General features: G+C 39.9%; 1 protein-coding gene across 6 annotated transcripts in view; it reads left to right on the forward strand.

The window, feature by feature from the left end:
• Window positions 1-11,179: 11,179 nt before the first annotated feature.
• The window catches only part of ENOX2 (ecto-NOX disulfide-thiol exchanger 2), a 266,320-nt gene continuing 257,932 nt past the window's right edge, over window positions 11,180-19,567 (forward strand). For 4 of the 6 annotated variants that reach the window (XM_047715861.1, XM_047715860.1, XM_047715859.1 and 1 more), the window contains exons 1-2: window positions 11,180-11,354; window positions 12,640-12,699. The gene's annotated coding sequence lies outside the window, so the exon portion shown is untranslated. The remainder of the gene's footprint in view (window positions 11,355-12,639; window positions 12,700-19,567) is intronic. The other 2 variants (XM_047715863.1, XM_047715864.1) reach the window with 2 other exon arrangements.

The raw sequence follows: 19,567 nt of genomic DNA on the forward strand, positions 1-19,567 counted from the left end.
GTTATTCCTGCTATGCATGCGGAGAACATGATCTTGGGATAGTAGCACCTCATACACCAGGGCCAAGTGTTGACCAGGGGTTGCATCAGGAATCCAAGGACTAGAACAGAGTCGCTCTGCCTTGCTTTTTAAATGTATTGAGTTCATGCACTAGATTTTATCTGTAGAAAGGGTACTACATTGTAGCCAAAGAATATGTCAACCATACTATTGAAAAGTACATTGAATTGTATAATTGAAATTTTCTAAGCGAGTAGAACTTAAATGTTCTCACCAAGAAAAAAAGAAAAGAAAAGAAATACAAACATGTTAAGTAGTAAATGTGTTAAGTAACTCCATGGGGGGAGGGGACTCTCTCACAATGTGTGTGTATATCAAACCAACACATCATATACTTTAAATATCTACAATCTTATTTATCAAGTATACCTCAATAAAGCTGAAAGAAACAGGCCTCTGATTTTATTCTTTTTTGAGTTTATTGAGTTCTTGGATGCATGAACTCGTGTATTTCCTTAAATGAGAGACAATTCTGGCCATTATTTCCTCAAATGTTCTTTCTGCCATCTTTTCTCTTTTTTCTCCTTATAGGACTCCTATTATGTTGGTCTACCTGATCATGTTCCATAGGTCTAGTAGGAGTTTACCCTGCCATATGGAAGGCAGAAAGATAATCAATCCCTTTTGACCTTAGCATAAAAACTTCTTAGGGGAAGATGTGGATGCCTGATACAATGCAGATAAACCAAGTCAAGAACAGGCTGTGGAAATTATGGAAAGTTGGCTTCAAGTTCTCTTAGAAATACTATTTGCAAGGCTGGTCCTTGGACAGAGAAAAAAATATGGAGGCCCATGTCAGCGATCATCTACCTTTTTTCTATCCCCGTACCCTTCATACATACAACCCACCATTAGTAATTTTCATTTTGTACTCAGGGAGGGATTCTGATGGAGGGGGTGCTCTACAACTACATGTAACCTCATGGAGTTTGTTGTATACCCCCTTGTGAGTACTTTCAATCCCTCTTAGGTTCAAATCACCATAGTAAATGACATAGTAGAAGACAAACATGTTCCTACCACAAAGTCCATCCCTACATCAGCCTGCACCAGAGTCCAAAAGGTCCATCAAAAGTCATTCCTGGAGGCTAAGGTATTTTGAGACAGCAAGATAAACCAGGGAATAAAACTTCCACTGAGGGTCAGACATATTTAGGTTCTAATCTCAGCTCTGCCCCTTATTAGCTGTGTGACTTTAAGAAAAATCACCTAACCTCTCTGAACATGTTTCCTCAACTGTAAAAAGGGGATAAAAAGGAGAACCATTTTACAGAGTTATGAGAATCAAATGAGACAAAGTTTATAAAGTTAAGGGGCAAAGGTGAGATGTAAATCTCACAAGCTTACTACAAACAAAGGGGTGGCATGAAAGCAGAATAGGAGATTGAAATAAGATAAAACTGGATTCAAAACGTGTCTCTGCTTTTACTAGCCCTGTGACCCTTTTGAGGTTTTTAAATTAGCATGACTGGTTTTCCTTGTCTGTGTATTAGGGATAAGAAGACTTATCACAAAGGACTGTCATGAAGGCCCAGTGGGAGAATACAAGAAAACCAAACCTATGTACATACATTCCACAAATATTTATTGAACATACACAGAATGCGACAAAAGAGCTCAGCAAATGGGAGATCCCATCCTCTGTAAAGTTTTCCACCCTATACCACTTCAACCCAGACAACTTGTAAAAAGCTTCTCTCCTTTAAGAAGCATGTATTCACTTTCTTGGGGGGGGGGGTACCAACTCCCTATTTGCCAGTTTTTTCCTTTCCCCTCAGTCTCTTGTGTTTGCCCTGCCCCTCCTCACCTAAAATTCTGAGATATCAAGAACAATACTGGTCTTAATTCAGTAGTCAGCCTCTTGCCCTGGTTCCTTCCCTGTATTGTGCCTATTTCATTTGTAGGAATCTTCTTTGCTTTTAACTTTTTTATGACAACTCTATTCACATAAAATTAATAAACTACCATCATTCCACATCCCAAGCAGCTGGTCTCTTAAGTCTGCTCAGAGACCAAGCTGCCAACCCTGAATGCAGTTCTTTTGTTTAACCCTGGGCACCAATGAAAAACCCAACCCAATACATAGCCTGAGTGCCTCACTTTGGACTTGAAGTCTTAACCCTAATTTCACACCAAGCCTTTAGCCCTAGCCCCAAAGGGAGATCTTAACTCTATCCCATAAACTGAGCCCCTTTCTGGACTTAACACTCCAAGGCCTTCACCCTGATTCAGTGGAATCTTTGGGTCTAGTCACATACTCACTGTCTATGCTTGCTTCAAGAGTAAATACCTATGACTGGTACCTGGATGAGTCTCTAGCTTTGATCTCCTATTGAACTGTAACTATGGCAGCTGATAAGCTTTCTTGTGATACAGAGATCCAACCTATCCTCAGACATGGCCTTTTACAGGCTGAGTGTCAAGCCTGATCTGTAGACTGTGACCTAACTCTGAGATATACTTAATATCTTACACTGACCACAATATGAGTGCTCAGCATTGATACTGACAGAGCTCTAACCCTGACCAAAGACTGAGGCTCTTACTCGGTCACAGCCTGAGATTTGATCTTGGAAACCAACCCAGCTACAATTTCCACAGTCTTAGCACTAATCAGAAAATGACCCCAACACTGGCACGAGAATGACTACTAAACCTGGATTCACACAGAGACAAAAACATGTACAGAGACTGAACTCTAAACTTGGCCAAAGACTGTGCCTTAATCCTGGCCAAGAAGTGAAACCAAATCATCTACAGAACTTGAGGATATATTCTGACCACGTCATATGCCCTAATCCTGCCCACAAAACCCTGAACATAGACACAGCCAGAGACTTAACTCTGTTCAAAGCTCAAATTATGAACCTGGCCAGAAACTGGGTTCATAAATCAGACCACAGAATAATCCACTGAACCTGAGACAGACTTTGCCTTATCACTGGCCACAGATTTGGACCTATATCTTATAGCTTCTAACTTCTTAAACTGAGTTTCTGGCCATAGACTGAATTCTTAACTCTCAACACAGACTGAGCCCTTAAGTCTAACCTCCAACCTGAGTTTTCACCCTGAAAATAGAACTGATCCTCCCCAAAATGTTAATGACTGAGCCTGAATCTTTGACATAGACTAGACCCTATCTCTGGCTAAATGCTAGCCCCAGACTGAATCCAACTGCAGCTTTAACCTTAACTCTAGCCACAGACAGATTCCCAATACCAGAAACTGAACAGCATGCTAACCCTGGGCTAGGACTGAACCCAGGCCTTGAACATGAATTAAGGACAAAATGAAACAAATACTTTTCAGACTCTTTGTGTGACACCTAGCAAGATATTGAACTTTAACCCTAAGCACAGATCCAACTCACCAAAGCCAAGATCTGAGCCCTATTCCTGGCTACATATTGAGTACCACTCAGGGATGAAAAATGTAAATCCTGTCCACAAATCTGAGACCCAAAGTCTGAAGCCTATTCCTGGCTAAAGAATAATTCATCACACTGCAAGGTTGAATAAAACCCTCCTTGTATTATTAGGCCTAATATCAGGCTGAGCCTGAGTACTAACCTTTGTCACAGACTGGGCCTTAAACCCATAAACAAAGTTCACTATATTAGAGGCCACAGAATGTGTCCTAGCACTAGCTTGAGGTTGAGCAATCAGCCTGGCCACAAACCTAATCCTAAATTGGGAGAGATATACCCATGACACTGGGCACAGTAGAGGCACTAAAAATTAGCACAGATTGAACTCTACTACTGATACCAGAATGCCTGCTACGCTAGCCAGTCTAAATTCCAAAGTGACAACAGGACATGAACACTCTGAACTCAAACCCTGGCAACACCCTGAGTCTCTAAACCTGAACACAAGCTGGATCCTATGTGTTGCCTATTCACTAACCTTGTTTGTAGACTGACACATAACATCAACAACCTATATGAGAAACGTGTTTACACTCAGCCCTTTAAACCTTCTTCATAGTAAGCCTTAATCTGGCCATTGGTAACCCCTAAACTCTGGTAAAAGCTTAATAGGATACAAAAATCAGCTGTATCTCTATATATTAACAATGAAATATCTGAAAATAAAATTTAGGAAATATCCCATTTGTAAAAGCATCAAAATAATAAAGTACAGGGGCACCCAGGTGGCTCAGTCATTAAGCATCTGTCTTCAGCTCAGGTCATGATCCCAGGGCCCTGGGATTGAGCCCTGCGCCAGGCTCCCTGCTCAGTGGGAAGCCTGCTTCTCCCTCTTCCACTCCCCCTGCTTGTGTTCCCTCTCTCACTGTGTCTCTCTCTGTGTCAAATAAATAAATAAAATCTTTAAAAAAATAATAAAATACAAATAAACTTAATCCAGGAAGTGAAAGACTAATACACAGGAAACTATAAAAGCACTGATGAAAGAAATTAAAGCATATTAAATAAATAGAGAAACATCCCTGGCTCATGGATAGAAGAATTAATATTGTCAAAATTCCATACTACCCAAAGTGATCTACAGATCCAGTGCAATCCCTATCAAAATCCCAATGGCATTTTAAGCAGAAATTTTAAAAACAATCATAAAATTCATAAGGACCTGAACAGACAGTTCTCCAAATGGTCTTATATAAATGACCAACACGTATATTATATGCAACTAATGAATCATTGAACACTACATCAAAAACTAATGCTGTACTATACATTGGCTAACTGAACATAATAAAAAAAGAAAAAAATGAAAAGATGCTTATTGTCACTAATCATCAGGGAAATGCAAATTGAAATCACAATGAAATGTCACCTTTCAACTGTTAGGATGGTTATTATCAAAGAGGAAAGACATAACAAGTGTTGACAAGGACGGAGAAATTGGAACTCTTTTTTTTTTTTTGAGAGACTTGAAGTTTATTTTGCATCCTTCATATCCTCTTTTTTTTTTTATTTCTTTTCAGCGTAACAGAATTCATTGTTTTTGCACCACACCCAGTGCTCCATGCAATATGTGCCCTCCTTAATACTCACCACCTGGCTCCCCCAACCTCCCACCCCCCGCCCCTTCAAAACCCTCAGGTTGTTTTTCAGAGTCCATAGTCTCTCATGGTTTTACCCCCCCTTCCAATTTCCCTCAACTCCCTTCTCTTCTCCATCTCCCCATGTCCTCCATGTTATTTGTTATGCTCCACAAACAAGTGAAACCATATGATAATTGACTCTCTCTGTTTGACTTATTTCACTCAGCATAATCTCTTCCAGTCCCATCCATGTTGCTACAAAAGTTGGGTATTCATCCTTTCTGATGGAGGCATAATACTCCATAGTGTATATGGACCATATCCTCCTTATCCATTCGTCTGTTGAAGGGCATCTTGGTTCTTTCCACAGTTTGGCGACTGTGGCCATTGCTGCTATAAACATTGGGGTACAGATGGCCCTTCTTTTCACTACATCTGTATCTTTAGGGTAAATACCCAATAGGGCAATTGCAGGGTCATAGGGAAGCTCTATTTTTAATTTCTTAAGGAATCTCCACACTGTTCTCCAAAGTGGCTGCACCAACTTGCATTCCCAACAGTGTAAGAGGGTTCCCCTTTCTCCACATCCTCTCCAACACACGTTGTTTCCCGTCTTGCTAATTTTGGCCATTCTAACTGGTGTAAGGTGGTATCTCAATGTGGTTTTAATTCGAATCTCCCTGATGGCTAGTGATGATGAACATTTTTTCATGTGTCTGATAGCCGAGAAATTGGAACTCTTGTACATTGTTGGTGGGAATGTAAAATGGTGCAGCTACTATAGAAAGCAGTATGAAGGTCCCTCAAAAAGTTAAAAATCGAACTACCCTACAATTCAGCACTCTCATTTCTGGGTATATATCCAAAGGAAATGCAATCAGCATCTCAAAAATAAATTAACATATCAATGTTCATTGCAGCATTATTCACAACAGCTAACATATAAAAACAACCTAAATGTCCATCAACAGATGAATGGATAAAGAAAATGTGGTATAGAAATACAGTGGAATATTATTCAGCTTCTAAAAAGGAAGGAAATTCTAACATTATGACAACACAGATAAATGTAGAGGACACTATGCTAAGTAACAAAACTAGTCACTGAAGGACAAATATTGCATGATTCCACTTATCTAAGGATTCTAAAATAGTCAAACTCGGGACCCCTGGGTGGCTCATTTGGTTAAGCGGCTGCCTTTGGCTCAGGTCAAGATCCCAGGGTCCTGGGATCAAGCCCTGAATTGGGCTCTCCTTGCTTGGTGGGGAGTCTGTTTCTCTCTCTCCTGCTCCTCCCTGCTTGTGTTCTCTCTCTCTCTCTCTCTCTCTCTGTCAAATAAATAAATAAATAATAAAATAAAATAGTCAAACTCAAAGAAGCAGAGAGTAGAATGGTGATTGCCCGAGGCTGGGTGGAATGAATATAATGTTTCAGTTTTGCAAGATGAATAAGTTCTATATATTTACTCCACAGCATAGTGCCTACAATTAAAATTACAGTATTATGTACTTTAAAATATGTCAAGAGGATAGATCTCATGTTAAATGTTCTTATCACAACACACACACACACACACACACACACAAGCAAGGAAATTTCTGAAGGTGATGGATATGTTAGGGCCTTAATTGTGGTGGTGTGATGGTATTATGGGTACAGACACTTGTCCAAGCTAATTGATGTGTGATGGTATTATGGGTACAGACATATGTCCAAGCTAATTGAAATATATACATTAAATATATAAAATTTTTGTGTATCAATTATACCTCAATAAAGCTTTTTAAAAAATGGAAGGGCCATTGCCCATGATTTTTGTTCCTTTAGCCAGGAAAATAAAATTTTCCACAAATCAAACCATATTTCCTTTTGTGCCTCATTGATATAAAAAAATAGCACCCAAGAAAAAGTAGTGTTAAATTTAGAGTCTGTATTTTGAGGAGTATAAAGCAAGGGGATATTTTAAAGTTATTGGGTTAACCAATCAACAGTATTGCCCCAGCAAGCCAATATCATTATTAAACAATCTATTTAAAAATGTTTGATAAATTGTCCCAAAACTCAATCCAGCTACTGATCATTATAAGCCTTCTTCAAGTATCTAAATAAGCAAAAAATATGTGTATTGTGTATGGAATAATACTGGAGTTACATCAGTGAATATGTTAAAAGACAAATAAAAGCTTGATCAGATGGCACTAACAGCAGCACTCAGTGAACAGAAACTCTACACAGAGTCAAAATAGGACCACTATTTGCAGAATCAACTCTGACACAGGCCAAGTGTAAGTGCTAACATAGGTCACTGACTGAGCTGTGCTCTGGGCACAGAATAAGGTACGACATTGGTCACTGCATGAGTTAGCTCCACAGATCATTTCTGATAGGGGATTTCAATGAAGAGAGAACACTGACCTTGGCTAAAGCCAGAAATTACACCTTGGGCTTTCTCTGGCCAGATATGCATCCCAAATCCTGCTCATATGCATAGTTGAAATCCTGGCCACAATCTCTACACTCATATTGTCCGTGGATGAAATGCTAACATTGATCTGAGACAAAACTCCAGGGCATATCACAGGTAATGACCTAAAATGACAAAAGATTGAATATTAAGCTTAACACTAACTACAGACTGAGTCTAATGCTGGACCAAGAAAAAACTTTAACTGTGAACACTAATTGTCACTTCAACTGATAAAAGACTGATCATAAATCCTATTCAAATTCTTATTTAGCCCTTTCCAAGGCAACAAGATCATCATGAACAGCAGCCTCTGGCAGAGCCATAACTGGTCTTTGTTGATTTCCAAGCCTAAAAATACAAGTGATTCCAACACTGACCAAAACACTAAAGTCAAACCTTGAGCTGAGCCCTATCCCTCGTTGTAGTCCATCTAAGGCTGACCCACAGACAGCTCTGACATTAGTTTTATAACAAAGCCTCTTCCTACCTACAGACTAAATCTTCATATTGGCCAAAATTTGAACCCAAATCTTGTATACTGACTTCCCAATGAGGTATAATCTAGGCCATACTGGAATAATGACAGCTTCCAAGTGAGCTTTCATACCAATCAGAAACAGACTCTAATCCTTGACACAGATTGAACCATGGCTATACTTCTGGGGCCTAATGTTGATATCAGGCTGAGCCTTAAATTTGGTTGCATGGTCCTTTAACAAGGGATCCACACCAACTTTTAAAGATAGCAACAGACTGACTAAGCCTTAACCTAAGCAAAGCCTGAAGCCAAAAGCATTCCACATTATGAACCTGAACCGTGACCATGGCTTGAACTTTACACTATCCCTTGACAAAAGCTTAACCATGGCCTACCGATTGATCTATAAATCCTGCCAGACTAACATAACCAGGGCCATTATTTCACAAATTCATCTTCTTAGACTCAGGTATTTCTTTTCCTGGATATATTTTCAGGCATACTTTCTACCCACAATCAAGAGTCTCACCTTTCTATGTGTAACACACACACACAAACACACACACACAATCTAATAAGCCTTGCAGAAATACTACTTGTCACAGCTATGTATTTTAATTATTAATCTTATTTATTGATATAAATATATTGATATATTTATATCATGATAAATTGATATAAATTTATTGATATATCCCCCCAATTAGAGCATAAGCTCCAAAGGAAAGGGATGTTACTTGTTTTATTCCCCACTTCTCTAATCCCAACATCTTGAATTATGCCTGGAAAGTTGTAGGTACTCAAAAAAATATTTGTTGAATGGATGAATGAGTAGTTCCTTGTTACTCTTCTGCCTCTTATTTGACCTCTCTGTGTTATATTCTAGTAATTATACTTTATTTCCTCTTGGTTCATCTATGTGGCCATTTCTTCTCAGCTTCCTTTGAAAGCAAGGAAGCTTGACTTCCTCTACATACTCCTTGAATATAGTTATTTTCTAGGATTCCAAACTTAATCTTTGTCCTCTAAAAATTACTATTCTAAACACTAAGTGAAATTTAATCCATATTTGCTGAGTTAATTACCATCTATATACTGAAGTCTCTCAAATGTTTAGTTCCAACCCAGACCTCTCTCCTGTGCTTCAGACCTATACTTCCTTGCAGCCACTGGTTATCTCCCCTCAAATGTTCCACAGACTCCTCAAATTTTAAGTGTCCAAAACTTAATTTCTCCTATCCTTCACAAAACTTGTTACTCTTTCTGGGTTCCCTATCTAAACAAGTGGTATGACCACATACTCTGTCTTCCAAATCAGAACTTGAGAGTCCCGAGACACTCCATCCTTTCCCTTACTTTCCATATCCAAATTATCACCAAGTCCATCTGATCACACCATGTCCTTGCTTAAGATCCTGTGATAGTTCTCTACTATTTTCAGGTTAAATTTTGAACTCATTAGTATGGCCTCCTATTCCTGCCTGATCTAATTTTTTGTGGGGAGAGGTAAGGGGAGGTGTTCTCTGCACTTTCTCACATTCTTATTCCTCAGTATAAAATATGGTTGACCTCCCTACCCCCAGATGCCTTACCAGTTCTTCAAATCTCACCATTCAAGCATGGCTTCTTCCAGGAGTAGAATGAGTTCTTCCACTTCTATTGTCCTGTAGAGTCCTATGCAGACCCTTTTTAAGAGCCTTTTCACATTGTATACTCCATCTCCTCTTGTAGATTGTGAGCTACTTAAGGGCAAGGGCTGGTTTCTAATTCTGTAGCAATAGTGCTTAGCCCAGAGCCTTGCACAAAGCAGTTTGCTGAGTAAATTATTCACTCCATTAAGTCCTCTTATTTTTTCACTTCTCTTTTAAAATTTTAGGCAATTACCTTAGCAAAATGCAAACCCTCTTTGTTTGCCTTCATTCCACTTGTGAGTCAAAAAGTTGTCCTGGCCAGTAAAATTGTAGTAACCCAACTGTAACGATCAATTCAGCTATAAGGATTCATCTCTAACAAAGAAAAAAAGTCAAAAATTAGGAGTGAAATCAACCTTAATAAACCATCATTTTCCTCAGCTTTTAAATGGCTTGAAAGTGCTAGATGTCTCCATCTATTTCTTTATCTACCCCTTTTTAGCACAACTTTTACTAAAACAATAGTTTATTTTTTTAAGATTTTATGTATTTATTTGACAGAGAGAGAGACTCATGCGAGAGCAGGAACACAAGCAGGAGGAGCGGGAGAGGAAGAAGCAGGCTTCCTGCTGAGCAGGGAGCTGGATGTGGGTCTCTATCCCAGGACACTTGGATCATGACCTGAGCCAAAGGCAGATGCTTAACAACTAAGCCACCCAGGCGCCCCTAAAACAATAGTTTCTTAAAGAAATATACATTTATTTCTTATTATTCATGTTGTACTCTCTATCTGTTCTAAAATTGTTGCATTACACTAGTGACGTGGCAACTGTTCTTCGTGGCAACGATATGGCTTCCTTATGGGTTAAGTGGGCTTCTGTTGGTCGGGCTTAGATCACATTGCTCTGCCTCTTATGATACTACCTCAAAGGAAAAATGTGACACCCTACTAGAAACATAGTATACATTTCCCCCAGAACCTTTGAAGTGATTCTAATGCAGGTGGTTCACACAGAACGCACTATGACAGGTTTAAAGGACCAGTTATTCTAAGTCTATCGAGAGCATAAATAACATTTTTAAAAGTCGTTCAACCAAACTCAATGAGAATTTTAAATCACGACATAAAGTGCTTCTCCCAAAATGCTAATAGCTTAACCAATAGTAAAATAAATCTTGAACCTTCATCTACTCCCACAAGCACAACACCATACGCCAAGAAGCGAGAGTCTGTAGGGCACTACATTGCAAACTACAACACCCACAATACCCTCCCACATCTGAACTCAGTGTTGATCCGACTGGAGGTAGGAATTGTGGGTATACAGAAAGAAGGACCTCAACTCCATCTCCCATAATCCTTTGTCCTCACTTGAGTCTCTCCGCCAATGCCGATACTAGATCCCCCCAGGAAGCACAGCCTCCAGCGGCCTAAAACTACATTTCCCATGAGGACAAGGGACTGAGACTCAGGCTTCCCTGGTGACCAGTAACCAATAGGAGAGGCTGAAGCCGCCGTGCTGTGGGTGAGAATCTGGCCCTGGGCCTGAGCGTCCGGCCTAAGCCGGCTAGCACAAGGCGCGGAGTTGAGAAGACGGTTGCGTGACGTGAGGCGCCGCGAGGGCGCTGTACTCTCAGAAGCTGTCATGCCGGCCCGATTTTCCATGGCTGTATAAGAAGTAGCCCTTCGGTAGCCGGGAGCTGGAGGTCAGAGAGGCAGAAAGCCCGAGTGGCTATGGCTGGGGACTGTGGGACCGAGGGGGGCTAGGGAGGAGGGTGCTTCCGGGCCGCTGTCTTCAGCGTTTAACTCCGCCCAACTCCGCCTCTGCCGGGGAGGGGGTGTCGGGACTGGGAGTCAGGGGTGGGTTTTTGAGTTTTTCTATGGCAGTTTCCTTGAGCTTTGAGCCTTGGGAGCGCGCCCTCTTCTTCTTTTCCTACTTCGCCCGCTTTCTTTTTCTCCTCACAACGCCATCGTCTGTCCCCGCTCCCGTCCGGTGCCACCTCAGAAATCTGAAGTTAGGGTTCTCTACCGGGATCTTCCTTAGGCGACGTCGGGACTCTCACTACTTGGAGGAGTTTCCTCTCTTCCCTCAGTTTACATTTCAGATTTGGGCACACACCATTCCCAATGCACACACTCCCCAACTTCCTCTGGGGGCGTGGGAATTCCTCGCCACGCCTAGGGAGTGACTTTTTGCCAAATTTTCACTTTTTGCTTCCTTGCTGGTGAGATGAAGATCGTCGCCCTCTCTTTATTGGCCCTTCCAGCCACCTGGCCCTTCCCTGACCAGATCTTTGGAGTGGAAAGGGTTTCTCATCGGTTTCTAGAAGGGGTGGGGAGTAGTAGATAGAAGAAATTTCGCTTTTGAGGAACATGTGGTTAAGGTTCAGTGCAGTGCTTTGGTGAGAGGCAAAGGCAAGTTAGACCTTTTTTAAAAACCGAGCGCTTTTGGGTTTTCCGGTACGGACTCATACAGCACTAATATTGACAATGATTTAGGGGGCGTACTGACTGCGGAATAAATTAGACGGCGAAACAGACCGTATCAATTATTTTATTATTACAAAAACATGCAAAAAATTTGTAATACTGATGGGGTTGGGAGTTGACATTGTCCTCTGTCTTCCAGAACAGTCCTGGTAGGCTTTGTGGAGGAGGTGAATTTTAAATTTCAGCTCCAAAGGAGTAAAGAGGATTTGAAATGGGCAAAGAGGAGGGAGAAAATGCTTTCTGGTACCGGAACTGGTATCTGAGAAGGGTAGATTAAAGAGAGAGCACTTTTGTGAAGGGCGGGCATAGGTATGCCTGATTGGAATAAAAGGTGTCATCAAGGTGAGATTGTGAAAGAAATAGTGTTGGAAAGCCTGGGGTCATAATAACAGGATACTTTAAAGCATCCACATAGTTTGGATATTATTCTATATCAAGTAAAACTAAAGACAAAAAATTAAGATTGGGTGATTTTTTTGTGTGTGTGTTTTTTCATCCTAGGGGAACCTGATTTGAGATCATTTCTTGGAGAACACAAAGAAGTGTGGTGGTATGTTCCAGGTGTGAGTTTAATTTAAATCCAAGAAGAACTTTGCCTTATAGATGTTTTATTAGTCACTATTCTTAGCTACACTCTACAGTTGTCATTTTAAAGCCTGGTGCTGTAAATTTATTGTCTTAAGAAATGTATTTGCTGTCCTTATATGTCATGTTATCTGAATTGTCATTTCACTGGGCAATAATAATCACTATTTATTGAGCCCATGTAATGTTCCAGGCACTATCATAAGCACTTTGTTGCATTATCTTAAGAGTTTTACAAAGTAGGTACTATTTTTCACAGTTTTCTAGAAGAGAAAGCTAAAAGGCCGAGAAGTGAAACAATTTACCCAAAGTCATATGGATTGTAAGGAGTTGATTTGGCTTGGGTGTATAGATCTCTGGCTTGAAAGCCCATGCTCTCTCTGCCATGGTTTACTAGTCTCACTGTTCACTTTTGTTCTTGACTTTCCATTTGTGGTAAGGAAAGATTATTGTGTTGATCACCCTGGCAGAAACCCAAATGATTCACTTTTAGTTTCTACGTCAGTATGTGTGTGCTGTAAAGTAACTGCCAAAACCGAATTAGCTTAACTGCTATTGCAGCCGTAGCTAATTGTGTCTGCCAAAACTATAGTCAGTATGGCTATTTCTGAATCAGATAAATTCTCTTTAAAAAACATGTCTTACATGTAAGCTATTTGGACCTGGACAATACTTTAGGCTTTATTATAGCTTTTGTTTTAAGTGACCTCCCATGTCACTAGGTCTCCTCCTTTGCTCACATGCAGTGCTCAGGATGCAACAGAGTATGAGATGTGAGCTCTCCCTAGGTCTATCTGGGGAGGTATATGACCGTAATTCTGAGAAAATGTGTAGTATAACAGAGATAGGGACAAAGTGCTATTGGAAGGGTAAAGGAAGGAGTGTCTAACTGTCAGGGAGAAGTCTTCTGTAAAGAGGTGACCTGACAGGTCTTGAAGGATAATGAGTTTGCCAGGCAGAGAGCAGCGAGAAGAGGCATTCCAGATTAGAAAGAATAGTCTGTGAAAGATATGTGGCTGTAGAAGAGCAAAGCATGTCCATTCAATATTTAGGAATTCAGCATGGCTAGGGTATAGATTGTTTGGGGAAAGGAAGGTTTGTAATGGAAAGATAGGTTGGGGCTCATTTGTGAAGTACCCTGAATGCAGTGCTAAGAAATTTGGATGTGCTCAGGGTGCCTGGGTGGCTTAGTTGGTTAAGCATCCGAGTCTTAATCTTAGCTCAGGTCTTGATCTCAGGGTTGTGAGTTCAAGTCCTGATTTGGGCTCCATGCTGGGCATGGAGCCTACTTAAAATAATAATAATAATAATAATAATAATAATACTTTTTTTAAAAAAAGAAAAAAACTTGGATGTGCTCCCATAGGCCATTGTTTTTTAAACTATAGGATATCTGCCAGTGGTGGTTATGTTGTACTTCCACGAGCATTTTAAGTTTTAGTAATTATATATTCTGATGTGTCTCATAAAAGGTAAAACTGAATTATATCATCAAACCTAAGGTTATGGAGGAAATGGCTTAGTAAAAATAGAAAGTGAACAAGTTTTATGTTTATTTAAAGACAAATGTTATGTAAATAATAGTACACGTGGTGTGTGAATATGATAGTACTCAAATAAAATTTGGGAATTAATGATTGTAGGCAATAAAAAACATTAAAATATTTTAGGAGAGGAGCACCATAATGAGATTTTTACTTTAGGATGCACTGGAGGGGGGCCTGACCAGTTAGGAAGCTAGAGATGATGAGGACCCAAGGGAGCTGCATATGAGAGGAGGGAACAGATATAAGAGACATTTAGAAGGTAAAATTAGTAGGACTTCGTAGAGGTGATTATTATATTCTGTCAGTATCATCAGAATATATTTTGAAAGTCTTATGTCACTTGTCTGTTATCCTTTATATTCTAAGATGTGCATGTTATTGCCCAAATCAGTCCATGGACATTATATAGATGAGGGTAACAGTGGAGTCTGTTTTCACGAATGGGTTTGGATTGCAGACTGGCATCTTCACTGCCTTACTGAGTGCCCTTGACAGCATTGGCACAAATATTCAAGGCACTGGTAAGGAATATGAGTATGATCTGTGACCCTTAGTCATCTGAGGAACTCCTCCTTCAAGACTCAGTTCAAATATCAACACCTCTTTTTTAAAAAATTTTTATTTACTTTTTAAATTTCTTTTCAATGTTCCAGAGTTCATTGTTTATGCGCCACACCCAGTGCTACATGCAAAACATGCTCTCCATAATACCCGCCACCAGGATCAACACCTCTGAAGCCTTTCCTGCAACTCTCCCTGCCCCCACACTACACACAGACACATGCAAGCATACACGAAACAATGTCAGGCTCCTGGCCTCCATGGAACCCTGCACTTACCTCTGTCCTAGGCTGCACCACACTATAGTGTGTCAGTCTGTGGATGTGTCTGGCTCTCCCCTAGACTGTGAGCTCCTTGAGGGCAGAGGCCTGGTCTCTTATATCTCCATACCCAGAGAATCCAGAACAGCTCTTAGCACTTGGTAGATAAATAGAAAATGGTTATTCGATGAAAAAGATGGATAAACATAGTCATATGAATGTAATTCAGAACTTTGGTACCATAGTGCCAAATGTTACAAGAAAATTAGCTGTGTGCTACATTAGCTGCTTTTGCTGAATAAATTTGTTTGACAGACAGAGATCACAAGTAGGCAGAGAGGCAGGCAGAGAGAGAGGAAGGAAAGCAGACTCCCTGCTGAGCAGAGAGCCCGATGTGGGGCTTGATCCCAGGACCCTGGGATCATGACCTAAGCCGAAAGCAGAGGCTTTAACCCACTGAGCCACCCAGGCACCCAATAAAGCAGTAAATTAAAGTGACCTGAATGCACAACTTCACTAGAGGTTTCTTTCTTTCTCATTTTTTCATTTTCCTTCACTCTCCTGTAGTCCCCTTACCTTTTTCATTCTCATCAGTTACCCACCCAGCCACCTGTTCCTTAGGCCTGCTCATTGCTTTGCTCCACTTGACAGAGTTCACATTGTTCCAGTCCCAATAGTCTGCCAAGGATCCATTCCTCCTCCACCCACCAAATGTAGTTGACTCCATCCTTGAAATCACTCTCAAATGGATCTCCCACTCGTAGATGCTACTACTGGGACTAATTTGATACAACCCTTCTGGAGAGAAATTATCAGTATGTATCAAAAATCTTAAAATTGGACATAGCTTTCTATCTACCACTTCAATGTCTAGGGCTCTATGCTGAGGAAGTAAATGTGATATTTCCAAAATTTTAGCTCTCAGGATAAATATCCCAGGAAAAAAAGGAGAAAAACATAGCATTTTAAATGTCCCCAATACTAGAGATTTGGATTGAATCAATTATGCTATATCTATAGAATAGATTACTAAGTAGCCATGTAAGTTGATGTTGCTAAAAAAATATGATGTTGAAAATTGTTTATGATATATTAAGAGAAAATTCAGGTTATGAAGCTGACAAATTCCAGTTTAAACACACACATACTCATGCACGTGGCCACACACACACACACACACCCCTATGCATGCATATATCGGAAATTATTATCCTGTAATGTTAAACACACAAAAATGCAATAGTGGTTTGCTGTAAATGGTAAGGTATCATGAGTTCTGTTTTTAACCTTTTACATAATTTTACTTTCTAATCTATAATAGTATATTTGTTACTTTTTTAAAGTTATTAAAAATGTCTTTCCCATGTCTACCCCTATTATCATTGCACACCGCCCCCCCCACATATACCCTGCAACACACACACACACACACACAACTTCTAGCCTGGATTACTACTGTTTCCAACCTGCTTCCCTTCCAATCCATTTTCCACCAGAGCTGACAGAATGATTTTTCTAAATCGCAAATCCGAAGCTATCCAGTTCTGTATAAAATAGTTCAGAGACTGCCCATTGTCCTCAAGATAGAATCCAAACTTCTTAGATTGGCTTATAAAACTTCTGAAAATCAGCTCTCTGCTTTTCTCCCCAGTGTCACTTTTTCCTCCTGTGATTTACTTTTTCTTGGTGTCTTAGGCCAGTGCCTGACATATAATAGGTGTTTAGTTACTGCTAGCCAAATGTTGATGTGGACTGTAACTCTTGTGTGCCAGGATTTCATTCCATCCTCAGTAAAAATATTAAATACATGCAATAGTTATCCCTACTTTACAGATGAGGAGAATTAATTTAAATACATAGAAGTGGGAAGAAAAATCATCATCATAAAGAACATTTTTTAAAGGAAAAAAATCGAAACTTCTTTCTATAACACAGTTCTCTTCATTTTCCTGCGGCCTCGGCCAATCTTAGTCAGTATACGCTCAGACTTTGTACATTCCCTTGGGCAAGTTCTAGGTGACCACAGCATAACAAGAACGGTCCAGACTGACATGCTCTCACCATGTCACAGTTCACATTGCCCTATTGTACAGAAATCTTTCCTTTGTGTACATAACACTTCATGCAGGAGACACAGAAGAGCTCCGATTGCTTTGTTTTTCTTTCTGTTTTGAAATTCTATGTCTTTTGGGATGGGGATGTCAGCAGAGAGCTACGGAAAACTGTGATAGAATTGAATGTACAAGAAACAATGTGTCTCATGGGAGCCAATGTCATTGGTTAATTTATTTTTTTAAATGTCATGTAGATGTATTTTCCAGCAATTTCTCCCCAGGGAAGACCTTGGTTGAATTCAACTGTTAATCCTATTTACAGAATGCAGCCCATGCGTGCACTATATTCCTGCATTGTTAAGTGGTCTTAGACATATGTAGTGGATTACCGTAACGACATACATTCAGGTGAATATGGGATATCTGATTTTCTCTACAAAATGTATCAGTGTTCATATTGTCAATCAGGATCCTGCAGCATGGTCTTTCCTTCATTTGCCTTACAAATAAAATCCATTGTGCAGAAATGGATGCTTTTAAAGGATAGAAGTCCTAAGCATGAATTGTCTGAATAAAATGATACTACTTTATAAGGAATTATTGCTTTTAAATAATTCAAGAAAAAGAATCTATAATTCTCTTGTTCCATGATCAGATAAGTTGAATACAGAAATTACAGATAGAGGTTCAATTCATTTGATGGATTATTGTGGGCTTATTATGTGCAAAGCACTCTGTTAGACACTGCACTAGATACTTACAAATACCCTCTTTCAATGCCTTCCAGACAGAGAGGCAGAGACAGAGGTTGACCTAATGTACACACAAGAATGAGTGTGCAAGAGCAAACGACAGAGAAGATTTTAACAAGCAGGTCCATCATACAAATGAAAATCTACCCAGCTGAAAACTGGGATATGCGCCAGTAGGGACTTCTTTTTTTTCCGCCTTCTTTCCTCTGTGGGATATATAGGCAAAAATGAGCTACCGGATAGCTGATAAGCAAATGATCTACTTCTCTGTTTACAGTTTGAGAGAAGGAACAGTGACTGTGTACAGCCAGCCCTTTACAAGCCTGCTAGTGATGTGAGAGTTATGACTGTGTCAGCTTTTCCAGGGTTTCTCTCTGCTGCGGAGATTTGGCAGACACCTCAGACAAATTTTATGTCTCTTAAATCTTCTGCAAGCTAGGCTTGGCTTATAGATTTATGTGTACAAAAAAAGCGACATGTTTACCAGTTTGACATTTTTGAAGATCAAAACAGACTCAGTTTTTTTTTTTAATTCAGCATACACCTCAGTTTAGTTTACAGAAGGGGCTAATTGCTTTTGCTGTTTGTTTAAAACAGCTGAAATGTTTACTTTCCAGAAGTGGCAACAGATCATATATCTAAAGATTTATATTCCAGGCCTCAATGTTGCTTCCTCTTTTTCTTGCCTACGAGCGTCAAGTTTTGCTAAAGTCTTCATTTTCTTTCTTTCTTTTTTTCTTTTTTTTTTTCCTGTACTGATACATAGTATAAACCAATGCAGGATGGGAGGTGCTGTGAAATATATAGGTAAGTAGAAGAAAAATAAAAGGTCATTTTTATTAGTTCTGCCCTGCCCCCCTTTTTGGCTCTCAGTTTTTCAGTGGTCCCGTCCCAGCAAAAGGTTGTTCCTTGGTGTAATAATGACAGGTGAGAATGTGAACTGGAGAACTCTCAGTGACTACCCGTTAACAAGTCTGGTCCATATGTATCTGTAGGCAGAGCACAAATGGAATTTTGGCTTAATTCAGAAGAATCAAAACACTGTGTGGAGAATGTTACGTAAACAACTTTACTTCATTCAGTGCTGAACTGTGAAAGATAATGACGGGAAAATCCCTAGTAAGGGCCCTTCTTGGCTGCTCCAGCTGTTCTTCTTTTTAGCCAGCAACAGCGGCCAGTAAGAGCTTCCTGGGGTAGAAACTGTGCCACAGTAAGACCCCATAATATGTCCTCCCACTATTTCTCCTTCAGTCAAGTCCTCAAACATACTTCACTAGGATTACTTTGGTCACATAATATTCTAATTTTTACCTTTAGAGAGATGCTGAGTTTGAGTTCAAAGAGCACTTGATACCAAGCTCATTTATTCAATAGACATTTGAGCACATATACAGGACCAGACCCTATGGTAAGCGCTAGGAAGAGTGATCAATTAGAAGTAGTCCCTGCCTGCCCTTGGGGAGCTCACAGTTAAGTGGAAAGGGTGGAGATAAACGCCCAAACCAATAATCATATTACAGTAGGAAAGATATATTATGTCAGAGAAGGAGGTAATATACAAGGTGCCCTGGAAACATGATGAAGGGAATAATTGCTAGAGGTGGGTAACATAGACCAGAGTCTAACTATGCCAAATCACAAAGATGAGTCGAAATTGCCTTTAATCCAGG

This window comes from Lutra lutra, chromosome X (genome assembly GCF_902655055.1).
Source record: "Lutra lutra chromosome X, mLutLut1.2, whole genome shotgun sequence".
Taxonomy (NCBI): domain Eukaryota; kingdom Metazoa; phylum Chordata; class Mammalia; order Carnivora; family Mustelidae; genus Lutra; species Lutra lutra.